The sequence below is a fragment of the Mustelus asterias genome, chromosome 11, assembly GCF_964213995.1.
Source record: "Mustelus asterias chromosome 11, sMusAst1.hap1.1, whole genome shotgun sequence".
NCBI classification, from domain to species: domain Eukaryota; kingdom Metazoa; phylum Chordata; class Chondrichthyes; order Carcharhiniformes; family Triakidae; genus Mustelus; species Mustelus asterias.
This window is the reverse complement of record NC_135811.1, coordinates 100,304,028-100,320,328: the sequence shown is the minus strand read 5'-3', so window position 1 is coordinate 100,320,328 and position 16,301 is coordinate 100,304,028. Positions and strand designations below refer to the sequence as shown.

The 16,301-nt window shown below is 45.5% G+C and overlaps 1 protein-coding gene across 1 annotated transcript in view; it reads right to left on the bottom strand.

The window, feature by feature from the left end:
* lrrc3ca (leucine rich repeat containing 3Ca) overlaps positions 1-15,447 on the bottom strand; it is a 53,540-nt gene extending 38,093 nt beyond the window's left edge. Inside the window, exon 1 of the mRNA XM_078224133.1 lies at positions 15,195-15,447. The gene's annotated coding sequence lies outside the window, so the exon portion shown is untranslated. The remainder of the gene's footprint in view (positions 1-15,194) is intronic.
* Between the last annotated feature and the right edge of the window lie 854 nt (positions 15,448-16,301).

The window sequence follows — 16,301 nt, the reverse complement described above, 5'->3', positions numbered from 1 at the left end:
GCCATTTATGAGCTATCTTTGCTAAAGATCAAATCTTTCTGGTTTGTCTAGTCATCTGAAGTCAGGTCCGATGTTAGAACTCATTACAAGCATGTTATTTAAGGCCAGGGATCACAAAATGGAAAGGCACAGAAAGAGAGAAAGAGAGACAAAGAGATGGATATGGAGTAAGAGAGACAGACACAGTCAAAGAGAAAAGGAGAGAGAAAGGGTGAAAATAAGAGGTGTGTGCATTCTGTTAGAATAGCTGTTGTAAATTTGGATCAACTTATCTTGGAAAGGATTTGCTGAGCAATAAGTCTGCACTTACAGGCTAACCGATCGACACAGGCATTCAATATCCATTCTATAAAGGTTCCTCTCACAGCCCATTTAGTTGATTTGCAAAAATAAGCTGTACATTACAATCAGGGCTTATAGCGACTATTTCACTTAACTTCTTTGGGATATTTTATTAAGCTTTAAGTTTACTTATTAGTGTCACAAGTAGGCTTACATTAACACTGCAATGAAGTTACTATGAAAATCCTCTAGTCGCCACGCTCCAGCGCCTGTTCGGGCACACCGAGGGAGTATTTAGCATGGCCATTGCACCTAACCAGCACATCTTTCGGACTGTGGGTGGAAACCAGGACTTTGATGTTTACATTGTGCACTTTGCAAATTTGTTCCATTGGTTTATGATGACTGAGTAAGGTGAAAATTGCTGCTTATTTTACTTTGCAGAATCCTGGGATTTTTACAATTTTGGGATCACTCTGTCCCTTTGCCTGAAACTTGCAGATCAGTGGCTACGCATCTAACTGGAAGACACCAGATTCAGAAATTAAAACAACTTCAGGGTCCACATTATGTAACCTGTGTCATGTACAGCGTGGGGCAGGGTTGGCCTTGGGAAAGTATTGAGCAAGTACTGTGTTGGAGAACACAATTCTATTCCTCCAATTATGAAAAGTACATGGAGACAATGGCAAAGATGCAAAAATGATTTACTGGAATGGCATCAGGACTGAGAAATTATACCAGTCAGGAAAGATTGAAGAGGCTGCAACTTTTTCTCCAGGAAAGAGAAGACTAAACCCAGGTGTCAGGAAAAATAGTGATGTCGTGAAAATATCAGGGAAATCCAATAAATTGGAATGCTTTGTGCTGGTTATATGTTTTTAAAAACTATTGGAAAATGTAATTTACAAAAGGCAGGGACAGATTGGTTATGCTAAAGGAATGAGTGATTTTGAAATGTTGATGCGCCTAGCAAACAAATGTTTACCTAAGGCAAGTTGGTAACAATGGGAACAAACACATTTTCCGGTCCTGTTCACCCCAAGGTCGGAAAATCCCACCCAAAGTCAACGGGCCTTTGCATGGTCTCTGTTTCGCCCGCTACGATTCCTGTGGTGGGCGGGACAGGAAAATTACGCCCAAAGAGTTTGAATAAGGTCTTAGAAGTTCAAAGGAGGAGACAAGGTGTGAACTTTGCAGTTACACTCTAAAGGATAGAGTCACAAACTTAAGGTAATTGGGTTTGACTTCTGAAGAGGTTCGTTCAGATAAGGGAAGCTCAGAAGGGAAAAGCTGTACATCAGGAGGTGATAAACCTTCACAACGATAGCTTCAGACCTCCGCCATAGCAGGAATAACTGTTTAACTTCCAACAAGCCATATCTGTGAAGAAAGTCTGTCTTGAGAAGCTATTTGTTTGTTTTACCTGCGTGGTATGGTAACTGCCTGGTATGGTAACAGTTACTGGATTTTTTTTAAATTCTAAAATGTATGAGATGTTGTGGAATGCTCAGGGAAAGTTAGCTCTGAAGGTAGTGAAATAAAAGTGTTTAGAATTTGGTCAAGTTAGAGATACTGGGCAAAATTTTCCCATCCTGCCTGCCACGGGAATCATGGCGGACGGGACAGAAAATTTGGTGGACCACGTAAAGGTCCGTTGACCTGTGGCAGGAATTTTCAGTCTTGGGGGTGCGGGTGTCCAGAGAATCCTACCCACGATGTTCGGCCATCGTCTTAGTTCAAGATGTTAATAAAATCATTACAAAACGTCTAGTGCCTCATTCTCTGGATTCCAAACCTTTCCTCATATCAAACAATACTGGGCGGCACGGTGGCACAGTGGTTAGTACTACTGCCTCACAGCTCCAAAGACCTGGGTTCGATTCCTGGCTAGGGTCACTGTCAGTGTGGAGTTTGCACATTCTCCCCGTGTCTGCGTGGGTTTCCTCCGGGTGCTCCGGTTTCCTCCCACACTCCAAAGATGTGTGAGTTAGGTGCATTGGCCATGCTACATTGCCCCTTAATGTCCCATGATGCTTAGGTTAGAGGAAGTAGTAGGGTAAATACAGTTACTAGAGTTGAGGGCAGTTATTTCAAGTTTCTCTTCTGGGATTTGGAATAACCGGTATAATCCATCAGCTGTATTCTGAGGAACATTCAAGGGTTTGATAAGATAGCCACATCAAGGAGATATTTCCACTAGGGGGTGGAATGAGAACTGGTGCCACAAAAAGATGGTGGTGGTGTATTACAGTTCACTCAGGGAGTTGGTGTTCCTGTGGTAACAGGCACTGTTACCTGTATGTTGTAGTCCAGAGCTATGGATAGTGACTTTTGAGGCTCCAACCTTCTTTCCATCACTGACAAGGAATCTCTCCCACTCTTACTGCCTGCCACTGGGATTTTTGGAAGCATTTGCAGGTTGACATCCAACCTGTTTGGCCGCGTTATGTCTTGGCTACCAAATCAGCATGGCGGGGCAGTGGTTAGCACTGCTGCTTCACAGCGCCAGGAACCCGGGTTCAATTCCTGGCTTGAGTCACTGTCTGTGTGGAGTCTGCACGTTCCCCCCGTGTCTGCCTCAGTTTCCTCCGGATACTCCGGTTTCCTCCCACATTCTGAAAGACGTGCTGGTTAGGTACATTGACCCGAACTGGCGCCGGGCTGGGGCAATTTCACAGTAATTTCATTGCAGTGTTAATGTAAGCCTTACTTGTGACTAATAAATAAATAAACTTTAAAGTCCTAGACTGGGACCTGAACCCAGAGCTTCTGGCTCAAAGGCAGGGATGCATTGCATCACAAGACCTCCTGAAGACAAGATGGTAACTAATTAATCCAATTGGGAATTCAGGAGAATCCTTTTTACTCAGAGAATGGTGAGAATGTGGAACTTGCTACCACTGGGAGTAGTGGAGGTGAATCGAATTGACGTATTTAAGCGGAAGCTGGATATATAAGCAAATGAGGGAGAAAGGGTATGCAGATAAGGTCAGGTGACAGATGCACCATAGAAAGCATCCTTTCTGGTTGTATCACAGCTTGGCATGGCTCCTGCTCTGACCAAGGCCACAAGACACTACAAAAGGTTGTGAACGTAGCCCAATCCATCACGCGAACCAGTCTCCCATCCATTGACTCCATCTACATTTCCCACTGCCTCGGAAAAGCAGCCAGCATAATCAAGGACCCCACGCATCTCCGACATATTCTCTTTCACCTTCTTCCGTCGGGGAAATGATACAAAAGTCTGAGGTCATGTACCAACCGACTTCTTCCCTGCTGCCATTAGACATTGGAATGGACCTACCTTATATTAAGTTGTTCATTCTCTTCACCTTAGCTATGACTGTAACTCTACATTCTGCACCCTCTCCTTTCCTACTCCAGTATGTACTCTATGAATGGTATGTTTTGTCTGTATAGCTTACAAGAAATAATATTTATCCCAATACACGTGACAATAATAAATCAAATCAAATCAAAAATCAAATGAAGAGGGATGGGAGGAAGCTTATCTGGAATGTGAACACCAGCATGGACCAACTGGCCCTAAATACTTTCTAGTACTTTGCAATGGGAATGGTGAAAAGTGAATTATTGACTTAACGCACCAACTCCCCAAAACAAAACACGGTCACAATGTAATCTATATTCCTTGTTCATTCAGGGATGGGTGGGAGGGAAGAAGGTAAACAAACTTTCTGGCAATACTCAAGAGACATTTGGGATTTTTCACGAAAATCCATGGGAACAGGCTGCTCAGAGTGACATAAACTATTTCCCACACGGACTCAAACTCCTTGAGTTGAGCGAAGAAAGCCAACCTGCTTCCGTGTTCAAGGACTGGAAACAAAGAGAAATGAAATCTTAATGAGTTTGGTGTTGCCCCAACAGACGCATTGTGAATTTATAACTAAGTATATTTCTCAAGCCTTACATGGAAGTCATCAAGGATGACACGGGACATCTTGAGTGATTTATAGGTTCCCTCCAGAGTCTGGGGATTGACCTTTCAGTAAATGTTAACAAACACACAGGAATGATTTGCAGGAATAATTTGCCCTTTTGTTGAGAATGTGCAAAACATTTCAGTCGGCGCTTTCAACTGGCACTACATTTATCTCCGATTTAAAATTCTTATTTGTTTAAAGGACCAGTCAGTAAGAGTACATTGATTATCCATACCCCAGTCGTGAGCTTTTCCATCCAATTGGCCACAAATGGAGGAAAGCCATGCATGAGACATCAGGACCACATATTGAAATAGATCTTCGTGACACACATACTTACAGATTCAATTCATTTTGACTTTTTAATAGATAAATGTGAGGAAGCAGGCATTAATAAGATAGCTAGGAACAACTATGTGAGCAGCAAACCCATTTCTTCCACCAGTGGTCAGGAACAGGGCAAGTGCCCTTCAGCAAAGGTTAAACAAAAGGCTAACAGCCAGTAATAGATCACATTGTCCCTAGTTTGATTATCCTCCAGGGTGCTAAGCAAAAACACGACGCTTCTGAGGAGAGATTGAGGAAACTGGGCCCGTATTCTCTAGAGTTTTGAAGAATGAGAGGTGATCGCATTGAAAATTCTACAAGGGGTGGTAGGGCGGCTGGACGTAAGAAACTTTCCCTGGGTTGCTGAATCTAGAATTAGGGGACACAGTCTCAGAATAAGGAACAGGCCATTTGAGACTGAGGTGAGGTGGAATTTCTTCACTCGGAGGGTGGTGAATGTTTGCAATTCTCTGCCCTAAAGGGCTGTAGAAGCTCAGTCACAGAATCTTTACAGTGCAGGAGAAGGCCATTCAGCCAATCGAGTCTATACTGGCTCAGTGAAAGTGCATTCTACCTAATCCCACTCTCTTGTTTTATCCTCATAGTCTCTCATATTCATTTGTTTCAGGTGACAATCCAATTCCCCTTTGAATACCTCAATCAAACCTGCCTCCACCACTCTCTCAGGGAAGGTGATGGCATCGTGGTATTCCAGAAACCCAGGGTAATGCTCTGGGGACCCAGATTCAAATCCCACCACAGCAGATGGTGAAATTTGAATTCAATTAAAAAAGAAATCTGAAATTAAAAGTATAATGATGACCATGAAACCATTGTTGATTGTTGTAAAAGCCAACTGGTTCACTAATGAACTTTAGGAAAGATCGGTGGCACAGTAGTTAACATTGTTGCCTCATAGCACCAGGGACCCAGGTTCAATTACGACCTCAGGTAACTGTCTGTGCTGAGTTTGCGTGTTCTCCCTGTGTCTGCGTGGATTTCCTCCGGGTGCTCCAGTTTCCTCCCACAGTCCAAAGATGTGCGGGTTATGTGAATTGGCCATGCTAAATTGCCCTTGGTGTCCTGGGATGTGTAGGTTAGAGGGAAAGCAGGGTAAATAGATGGGGTTGCAGAGATAGGGCCTGGGTAGGATTGTTGTTGTTGCAGACTTGATGGGCTGAATGTACACTTTCTGCACTGTAGGGATAAGATGATTCTATGATTGGCGGAGCAGGCTTGATGGGCTGAATGGCCTATTCCTGTTCCTGTGTTCCTTCCTATGTTAACATCTCCAAAAAATCCAAGTGACCCTCAAAAAAGGCATTCTCTCCTCAACTAATGCCATCCTCCTCTCTAACTTCAATCCACCTCCCTTCCCACATTTAGTTTTCATACATTTACCAATTTCAAAATCACATGACAATTATTTTAAATCATGAAAACAGGGCCACTCGCTTTCAGTGGCTTTCTAGGTGGTTTGGTGACAACTTCACTGAAACGGTGTGGTAACCCATTAAATGCACCCTGTGTTCATCAACTTCCCACTGTATCTTTCTGCCATAACAAAGAAGCTGCAGGAACACAGTAATTAGGAATGGAAGTAGGCAATTCAGCCTGCCCCGCCATTCAATCAGATCATGGCTGATCTTTTCCTGGTCCCAAATCTACCCTCTTATCTCTTTTTTTTATTAGAAATATATCTATCTCCTTCTTGAAACCATGCAACGATTCAGACTCCACCGTGCTATGGGGCAGCGAGTTCCACGAATTCACCACCCTCTGCGAGAAGTAGTTTCCCCTGCTCTCAGTTTTAAATCTACCTTAAATCCTCTCAACCTATACCAGTGACCTCTTGTTCTAGATTGCCCCAAAAGAAGATACATTTGGTCTACGTTTAACTTTATTAATCCCTTTTAAAATGTTATATACTTCGATCAGATCCCCTCTCATCCTTCTAAACTCCAGCGAGTATAAGCCCAAATTGTTTAATCCCTCCTCTTACCCTTTCATCCCCGGAATCAATCTGGTGAACCTCCTCTGAACTGCCTCCAATGCCGCTGCATCCTTCCTCAAATAAGGAGACCAAAACTGGGTACAATACTACAAGCTTTCAATCTTTCTTTGTACACAAAGTCCTTTAACAGATTACCATGTACTGGGCAAAAAAAGTACACACGAGAACTGATTTTTCACTGACTAGTATATGACTTACTGATCAGCCTTCACTCTGAGCATGGAACTTGCCACTGTCATTGAATGTTTTAGAACGGCATTCTTTTTCAACTTCAGCAATATTGGTGCATGGACAAGGCCCAATAAGTATGAACCTCCTGCTGTCTTGCTTCTGTGTATGCCAGAGGGAGGCAATTTATTCCTAGCGACCCAGTTCCACTCAGGCGTTTGCTGGTATTCGCAGAATAAATGGTAAGAATATAACCTGGAGCAAGAAAGTGCAACCAGACGGCCTTTGCATTGAAAGTTCCATCAGGTTTTCAGCTTTGGGGAATTTATTATGGACGAAGGAGCTGCTGACAAGTCAGTCAAACATCTCGCCCTCTTGGCAACATTGATCATCAATTTCAGGATTATATTCAACTTAACTCCTCCGTTCTGCCCCAGAAAGACCAATGACCATTTTCTTCAAGGTGACCCTTAACTGATGGTCTTGATGCATTATTACGTTGCTTTTGTGTGGAGTGTGGGGGTTGGGAGTACAGTTGCATAATGGTAATGTTATTAGACTAGAAATCGAAACCCACAGGAATGCCAGTATGGGCCAACAGTTAGCACTGCTGCCTCGCAGGGACTCAGGTTCAATTCCGGCCTCGGGTCTCTGTCTGTGTGGAATTTGCACATTCTCCCCGTGTCTGCGTGTGTTTCCTCCGGGTGCTCCGGTTTCCTCCCACATTCCAAAGATGTGCAGGTTAGGTGGATTGTCCATGCTAAATTGCCCCTTAGTGTCAGGGGGATTAGCAGGTAAATACATGGGATTGGGGGGATAGGGCCTGGGTAGGATTGTTGTCAGCGCAGGCTTGATGCGCCGAATGACCTCCTTCTGCACTGTAGGGATTCTATGATTCAATGATTTTCGCCTCCAGATGGAAGCGGGAATCGGGCTGCCAAATGTTGCACTTAATTGCTTTGCCTCTAAAACTTTCGGCTGCCTTCTCTATTCCACGTTATTTTTGTGTGGCCTTTATTCAGGTTGGGAAGGGCTGGTTTGCAAAACACGTACACCCCTCTTCCAAGGCTGGGGTCCCCGGTTGCAAGGATCACAGGAAAATTGGTTTCTCCGATGCACCTTTATTTAATTCATTCATGGGATGTGGGCATCGCTGGCTGGGCCAGCATTTATTACCCATCCCTCAGGGCATTTAAGAGTCAACCACATTGCTGTTGGTATGGAGTCACATGTAGGCCAGACCAGATAAGGACGGCAGATTTCCTTCCCTAAAGGATGGGTTTTGACAAAAATCAATTTTTAATTCCAGACTTTAATTGAACTCAAATTTCACCACCTGCTGCGATGGGATTCGAACCTGGGTCCCTAGAGCATTACCCTGGGTCTCTGGATTATTACTCCAATGATAATACTAGTATGCCATCACTCCCCTAATTTTCATGTTGTGAGTGGGGGTTTAGAAGCCCTATGCAAAGAAGTGACCACAGGGAGAAACCTGCTGAGGTATTCAATGGAGGGCCTTGCCCGCCGGATGGAGAGCCACCAGGAGTCCAGCCTCGCTTCTCTTCGGGATGGCACGCCGCTTTAAATGCCACACGGGTACTTAACTGGGCGGCTTTCCCCCAGATCGTGGACCCTGCAGGCCGAGGTCCTGCCCACCAAGTGCTATCAGGCAACCAAAGGCCAGCAACTGTATTGAATGACAGTGGGGAGGTGGTGGCTGCACCCAAGGCCGAGGATCATTGCTGGATCCCAGGACACAATTGAGGGAAGGCAGGAGGGGCTTGCACGGTGATGGTCACAGGGGAGATGGGAGTGCAGTGAGCAGCAAGGGCAGGAAGTGCAGGAAGTCTGAAAGATGTGCTGGTTAGGTGCATCGGCCCAAACAGGCACCGGAGTGTGGCGACGATGGGAAATTTCACAGTAACTTCATTGCAGTGTTAATGTAAGCCTACTTGTGACACTAATAAATAAACTTTAATTTTACTTTAAGTGGCTCTCAGCAGCTTCCCCTGCCCCCGCCACTTCCCTGGTGACAGAATCTTCAATCAGGTACTGGATGCCTTTGAGTGAGGGCAGCCCCCAGCCGCCCCCAAGCAGGAACCCCAATCAAACCCGCATGACAAGCCCCTTGCCCACCATTGGGTTAATACCAGCAGCAACAGGTTTAGGCTCCCAAGTGGGTGTTAATTTGGGGTGGCACGGTGGCACAGTGGTTAGCACTGCTGCCTCACAGCGCCAAGAACCCGGGTTCGATTCCCAGTTGGGTCACTGTCTGTGTGGAGTTTGCACATTCTCTCCGTGTCTGCGTGGGTTTCCTCCGGGTGCTCTGGTTTCCTCCCACAGTCCAAAGATGTGTGGGTTAGGTGGATTGGCCATGATAAATTGCCCATGAGCGTCAAGGGGACCAGCTAAGGTAAATACATGGGATTATGGGGATAGGGTCTGGGTGGGATTGTGGTCGGTGCAGACCCGATGGGCCGAATGGCCTCCTTCTGCACTGTAGGATTTTATAATTCTAAATACTCAATTAAGGGTCTCAGTGGCGGTGAGGCAGGAAGGCATTCTCAGGTCATTCCTGCTCACACTTAAGTGAGGTGGAGGCTAGAAGGTCCCACTTGCCACCTTCCTACTTGATTAATTGCCCCACCACTAAACCCATCATGGTGAAGGGCTGCCCAAGGAGTTGGGAACATTCTGAAAGTTAAGGTGTAAAATGTTTTGACATCTCTTAAAATAAAAGCAACATGTCAAGCCTATGCTGTCATGTTTTGTACTGTGATTTAAATCAACTGATGGCTCTGGCTGTTCAAAAGAACCCTGTTTTACAAAGTGCAAAAAAGAATCTGCGCCGTTCCCCTCCATTGATTGGCAGCCATTCTGCTTTGAAATGGAAATAGGACATCATTCCGTTCTGTCAGTTTCAGGCAATAGTAGCTTTTACTATGACAGCCGTTTTGTTATGTAGCCATTATGCTTGAAAGCTTGGCTGGGTTTCAAAGTCTAATAATGGTTTCAGCTCCACAGGTGGTCCATTGATCCAAGAATGTTTAATATTTTTAACCCAATATGCCTTGATGTGATTTCTTGTTTGTTTACAAACCTAATATGCAATTAAAGGATTACAATTCTTTTACACTGGAGTAGACCTTTCTTTCCAGTATCAGTGTGTTTGAATAACTGGTTTTATTGGATTGTTAGAAGTTTTTTTTCAATAATTCCCAATGCTTTTGCACGGCTCATGAAGATTGTACATAGTGCATGGTAATGGAGGATATAGGGAGAGCACGGTGATAGCATGGGTAGAACAAGGGCTCTAAGGAGGCATACAGTGGTATGGGGAATATCGGGTGGCATGAGGGATGTGGGGTGGCATGGGATGGGTGGAGGCGAAGGGGTATAGAGGTGGCATGGGTTTAGCTGAGGGGGCATGGGGTGGTAGAGATGGTCTGAGGGGACATGAGGTGGAATGGAGGGGTGAGGTTTAGTGCACCTTTGAATTATGTTGGGAACTGGGCTATGTGGTAAACCACTGTTAGTTTATTGCCTGTGTGATTGACATGCCTGGACACGTCCCTGCCAGCCCTGCCCGGGACTCCTCCCCCCCGGTCCAGGTATAAAGGTGACTGCTCCCCACCCCCTGCTCAATCTCTGGACCAGTTCATCGGCATGGGTGTGCTCCAAGTCTTTTGCTAATAAAAGCCTATTTGTTCTTGCATACAAACTGGTCTTTGCTTGATTGATGGTATATCAGGCTACGCTGTTGGTAAACTGAAGCAGACCTTCTAACTGGCCCACATTCACACGCACACCCCTCACACACACCAACACGGCTGGCAAAACACACTGTTGTGAGAAAGGGTAAAATCCTCAGACAATGTCACACATGGGTTAGGGGTGCAATTCATAAGATGCAAAAATGCACAGGCTAGGTTCTCCTGATCCCACACGAAAATTCCCCCATGTGTTCAGATCCCACCACAGCAGATGGAGGAATTTAAAATCAATGAATTAATAAGTCTGGAATAAAATGCCAGTCTTTTGAATAATGATTGCGAACCTATTGGATTTTCGCAAAAACCCATCTGGTTCACTAATGCCCTTTAGCAAAGGGAATCTGCCAAGCTTACCCAATCTGCCCTACATGTGACTCCAGACCCTTAGCAATATTGTTGACTCTTAACTGCCCCTCTGAAATGGCCTGACACGTTGTAGGGGGCACCTGACCACTTGTTCAAAGTCAGTTGGGGATTGACAACAAATGCTGGCTTTGCCCGTGACTATCTCATCCCAAAAATGAATGAAAACAAGGTATTAATGAATCTACTAATAGACTGGCATGGTGGCACAGTGGTTATCACCGCTGCCTCACAACGCCAGGGACCCAGGTTCAATTCCAGCCTCTGAATGGAGTTTGCACTTCCTCCCTGTGTCTGCGTGGGTTTCCTCCGGGTGCTCCAGTTTCCTCCCACACTCCAAAGACGTGCGGTTTAGGTTGATTGGCCATGCTAAATTGACTCCAGTGTCAGGGGGATTAGCAATGTGAATGTGTGGGGTTGCGGGCGTGGGGCTCGGGTGGGATTGTGGTCAGTGCAGACCCAATGGGCCGAATGGCCTCCTGTTGTACTGTGGGGATTCTATGATTCAATTCTATTCTGTGAAATATTCACTAACCTTCTATCCGTGGATTTTCTTCAAGAAACGTTCCATAAAGCAACAAAAATGTGTGTCCATCTCTACCTCCGTGAGTCTCTGTTATGTATGTCCAATCTCTTTCTGTTCTCCAGGAACATCCCTATCGGGTCCCTCTCTCTCTTTTCCCTTTCTCCCTCCCTGTGTCCCTCAACTCCTGTTAGCAGCAGCATCATCCCACATCCAACAGGTTGAACTATCGACAGGAGATACAGGAGGTCCATTAGCGACCATGGTTGAAGGTCTGCAATGCAGGCTGCCAGTGACTCATGGGCTGTGGTATGAGTAACACTTACACTTCATGTCCAGATAATAAAATGTCAAAATAGTTCTGTTGCTCTGTCACTATCATTTTACATTGATTGGAGTGCCACTTTAATTGCACAGAGTGCACCAATAATTTTGTTACCAATTGTTCAATTTAAAAAAAAACTACATTATCCCCACTCGTCACTCAAAGTGCCTGAATTAGAAGTCCAGTTGGTTCATATCTGTTGGCTGCTTCTGTCGGAGAAAGTCAGTTTAAAAAAAAATTCATAGAATCCTTACGGTGCAGAAGGAGGCCATGGAGCCTGCACCGACAACAATCCCACCCATGCCCTATCCGGTAAACCCACATATTTATCCTGCCAATCCCCCTGACACTAAGGGGCAATTTAGCACAGCTAACCCACCTAACCCTCATATCTTTGGATTGTGAGAGGAAACCAGAGCACCCAGAAGAAACCCACGCAGACACGGGGAGAACGTGCCAACTCCACGCAGACAATCACCTGAAGCCAGGAACCCTGGTCCCTGGAGCTGTGAGGCAGCAGTGCTAAGCACTGTGCCACCGTGCCGCCACGGAATGATTCTAATTGGATGCCCTTTCTTCCGGCATGGGCACAAAGACTGACTGACCTCCCGCTGTGCTGATTCTGCGTGAGTCAATCTTATCCAGACCTAGGCAACACCGAGCTTAGCCTCAGCCCTGCTTAATCGGACCAATTCTTTCAAACAGATTACCATCCAGCCCTTCCAGTTCAATCGGCCTTCAGTAAACCATGGGCTTCTGTGATTAATCAGGATGCAAAGTGCTGGCTGGCAACCAAAATCAAACACTTCCTTTTCTCACGTAGGTTTGCTTTTGTGAGCAAGTATTTTAAGACCATCATTATTGAGCAAGGCTGGAAATTATTGTGGGATATATTGCCAGCTTTCCACGGTTTCTCTAAATAACTCCAGGAGTAGTTGTTGGAAAGAATCAATGATAGTCTATAAGTAGCGGTGTCAGATTACATTATGTAGTGAGTAAATCATTCAGAGTACAGTTCTTAAACTGAGCTTTTCCTAATTTCTTCTGAGAATTTTCTTTGATATGACATTGTCTTCTGCCTCTTTCACAGTTAAAGGTTCTGAAACTGTGCATCTGCTGGAACTAGATGAACAGTTTTCTATTAATTAGGCTCCCCTAGGGTGGTAGTGGCACAGTGGCACTGCTGCCTCACAGCGCCAGGGACCCTGGTTCAATTATTGGCTTGAGTCATTGTCTGCGCGAAGTCTGCACATTCTCCCCGTGTCGGTGTGGGTTTCCTCCGGGTGCTCCGGTTTCCTCCCACAGTCCAAAAGACGTACTGGTTAGGTGCATTGGTCATGCTAAATTCTCCCTCAGTTGTACCCGAACAGGCGCCGGAGTGTGGCGACTAGGGGGTTTTCACAGTAACTTCATTGCAGTGTTAATGTAAGCCTACTTGTGGCACTAATAAATAAACTTCAAACTCTTTCCCCCATCCTGCCGAGTGCATTGGATGAGCTCCTCCCTAATCGTCCTGGTGAGTAAATCACATTATCTTAGGGTGGCATGGTAGCACAGTGGTTAGCACTGCTGCTTCACAGCTCCAGGGTCCTGGGTTCGATTCCCGGCTCGGGTCACTGTCTGTGTGGAGTTTGCACATTCTCCTCGTGTCTGCGTGGGTTTCCTCCGGGTGCTCCGGTTTCCTCCCACAGTCCAAAGATGTGCGGGTTAGGTTGATTGGCCAGGTTAAAAATTGCCCCTTAGAATCCTAAGATGCGTAGGTTAGAGGGATTAGCGGGTAAATGTGTGGGTGTAGGGCCTGGGTGGGATTGTGGTCGGTGCAGACTCGATGGGCCGAATGGCCTCCTTCTGCACTGTAGGGTTTCTATGATTTCTTTCTTCTATGATCTTAAGTGCGGGGAGCTCCCTTGATGTCCCCCAATCAACATCCCTCCCTAAGAGCACTGTGGGTGTACCTACAGCATATGGTTTTGGCTGGTTCAAGAAGGCAGCTCACCACCACCTTCTCGAGGGCAATTAAGGATGATGAATATGGACAAATACTATGCTTGCCAGTGATACCCACATCCCACAAAGCAACAAAAACAACAAAATAACTAGTAAGATAAAAGTGAAATACTGCGGATGCTGGAATCTGAAATGAAAACAGAAAATGCTGGAAAATCTCAGCAGGTCTGACAGCATCCATGGAGAGAGAATAGAGCCAACGTTTCAATGACCCTTTGTCAGAGCTCAGAGAAATAACCAGAATTATTGGCTATGCAACTCATTACAGAAGGGGCAAATGCATATGTATTTGCCTCTGTTCTGTTCATGCCTGTTACATTTCAGTGTGTGTTGTAAGCACAGCTGGCAAATCTGACCACGAACCAGTCAAGCCAAAATATTCTAATCTCAGCTCAGTACATAGAAAGGATTATGATTGGGGGTTTTTTGGTGGGTTTTATGCTCACAGTACAAATGACGAGAATAGTTAAGACATGCTAAGAAGGCCACTGAATAGAACTAAAATTTTATTTAGGCCCCTAACGAGTAAACAAATTGATGAGTAAACTTCCTTTTCAAAGTTGGGGTGGTGGAAATGTCCCCCCTTATAAAAGGCAGAGCGGACCTTGGGAATTGGATAAGTGGGAAAGAATTGCTGGAAAATGGGGACAGGGCCAGGGGAGTGATACTGACTGGGTCTTTCCTAGAGCCAGTATGGCCACGATGGGCCAAATGGCCCCCATTTGCACCAGTCAGTCTACGATTCAAATTCGTGGGGGTGCATCTTGCAGGTTCAGATTTCACACAACAATTAGGCCATTTAGAAAAAAAGCAACTCCTTGCCTGAAGCCACTACCAGGACGTGGGGAAGAGTGAGTGCTGGTGTCGTTATTAAAATATTATGCACAATTTTAATAGGAGTTTAATTTTTTTTGGCAAAAAAAACAATAATAAAACATTTCCAACTCTGGCACAGCTGGCGTTCTCCCCTAGAGGTCGCGTTTCCCAGACATTTCTGTTAAGTTTTAGAATTAGGTGCATCTGAAAAATATTCTCAATGAAGACTGTGTGGCATTAAGAGAACAATTGAAAATCATTCGCTCCGCGGCGGTGAAGCAGAACAACATATTGCAGAGGGTTGGGGAGGGGAGAGGCTGGTTTGAGCAGGGGAATGAGACCCCCCACAAACCTCATTTCACTAAGTGTCTCACCCCCTGCCACCCGCCCCTCCCTTCCCCATGACTGTCTTTATGCCCACTTGATTGGGGGGGAAGGTGGAGGGGGGGAATGAATGAATGATCTTGTGAGCCATCCAGACAAGACCTCAACACTCTCCGCCTGGGCAAGTACAGCAGTGAAACGGGGGGTGAGAGGGGGTGTGGGGTGCAGGAGCGCAGTCTGATTGCCCCCCCCCCCCCCTCCCTCCCCTGTTCCCTGTCTCCAGCTCCCACAGCGAAATAAAATGTTGATATCTTACCTGGATAATGCACAACTCTCAATCCTCTCGTAAACAACCGGGCATCGCTGGTTGTGCAAAGGAGGTCCAACATCGAAAGCAACAGGCTCTCTGCCCCTCTTTCCCTTCCCTTCCCTGTTAATTAATCTGCATAATCTTGATGCCAATTCGCTTTGCCTTTCTCCGGCTCCTTCGATTTACAGACAAGGGGATCTCCTGCTCCACACGCCACTGATTATCCGTGCCACTTCAATATCCTTTCCTTCCTCAAGTACCTTCACTTCTTCTGTCACACCATCCCTGCTGCTCCAGGAAACACAGAGAGAGAGAGAGAGAGAAGACGTGTTGTTTTCTGCAGATTTGCCAGTCCAGTGCTTCACTTGACGTTGTGGGAATCTTGGTGCAGATTGCTCCAGTTCTTTACTGTTTTTTTCCCCTCTCTGTCTCTTTCCCTGTCTCCCTATCCTCGGCTGATTTTGCCTCCTGTAGACAGTGACTGCTCTCTGTGTGTGCATGTGTGTGTGTGTGTGTTTGAATCCGATCCCTCAAAGAAAAAAACTGCTACAAAAGGCTACAAGGATCAGGAATCTCCACCTCCCTCCTGCTTACACACTTTCAGCATCAGCAGGGAATCACCAACATCTGGGACAGTCCAGAAATATACACTCTCCCTCTTAAAAGGGCTCGATAAACTCTCTGGAGGTGAATGATTTATCCTTTGACTGGAATGAGAGGATATCTATTTATTCCCTCCATCCATCCCCAAGCTTAACTAACAGTTGCAAAATATGCAAATTTATTAGCCGCTTCAACAATTACAAAGGGAAAATAATTAAGTATTCTCCTGCTGATGGTTTTTTTAAAAGCTTGCGTTTATTACAGAATATGTAAGTGTCTCTAGGAAACATCTAAAAGTGCTTCCCATCTAAGTATTTTTCCACATGTAATGAACCATTGAATCTTACAGTGTCAATTTATCCACCCTCCTCAGTTAGTGAGACTGGGGTCTTCTTAAGATGTCCCTACTAGTCCAGATTTTTTGGTAAACCAGAGGCTAGAAAAGATTGGACATTATCATTATCGACAGCAGTTCTTAATTTAGCAAGGGTAAGGACAAAGGAGGAGGGA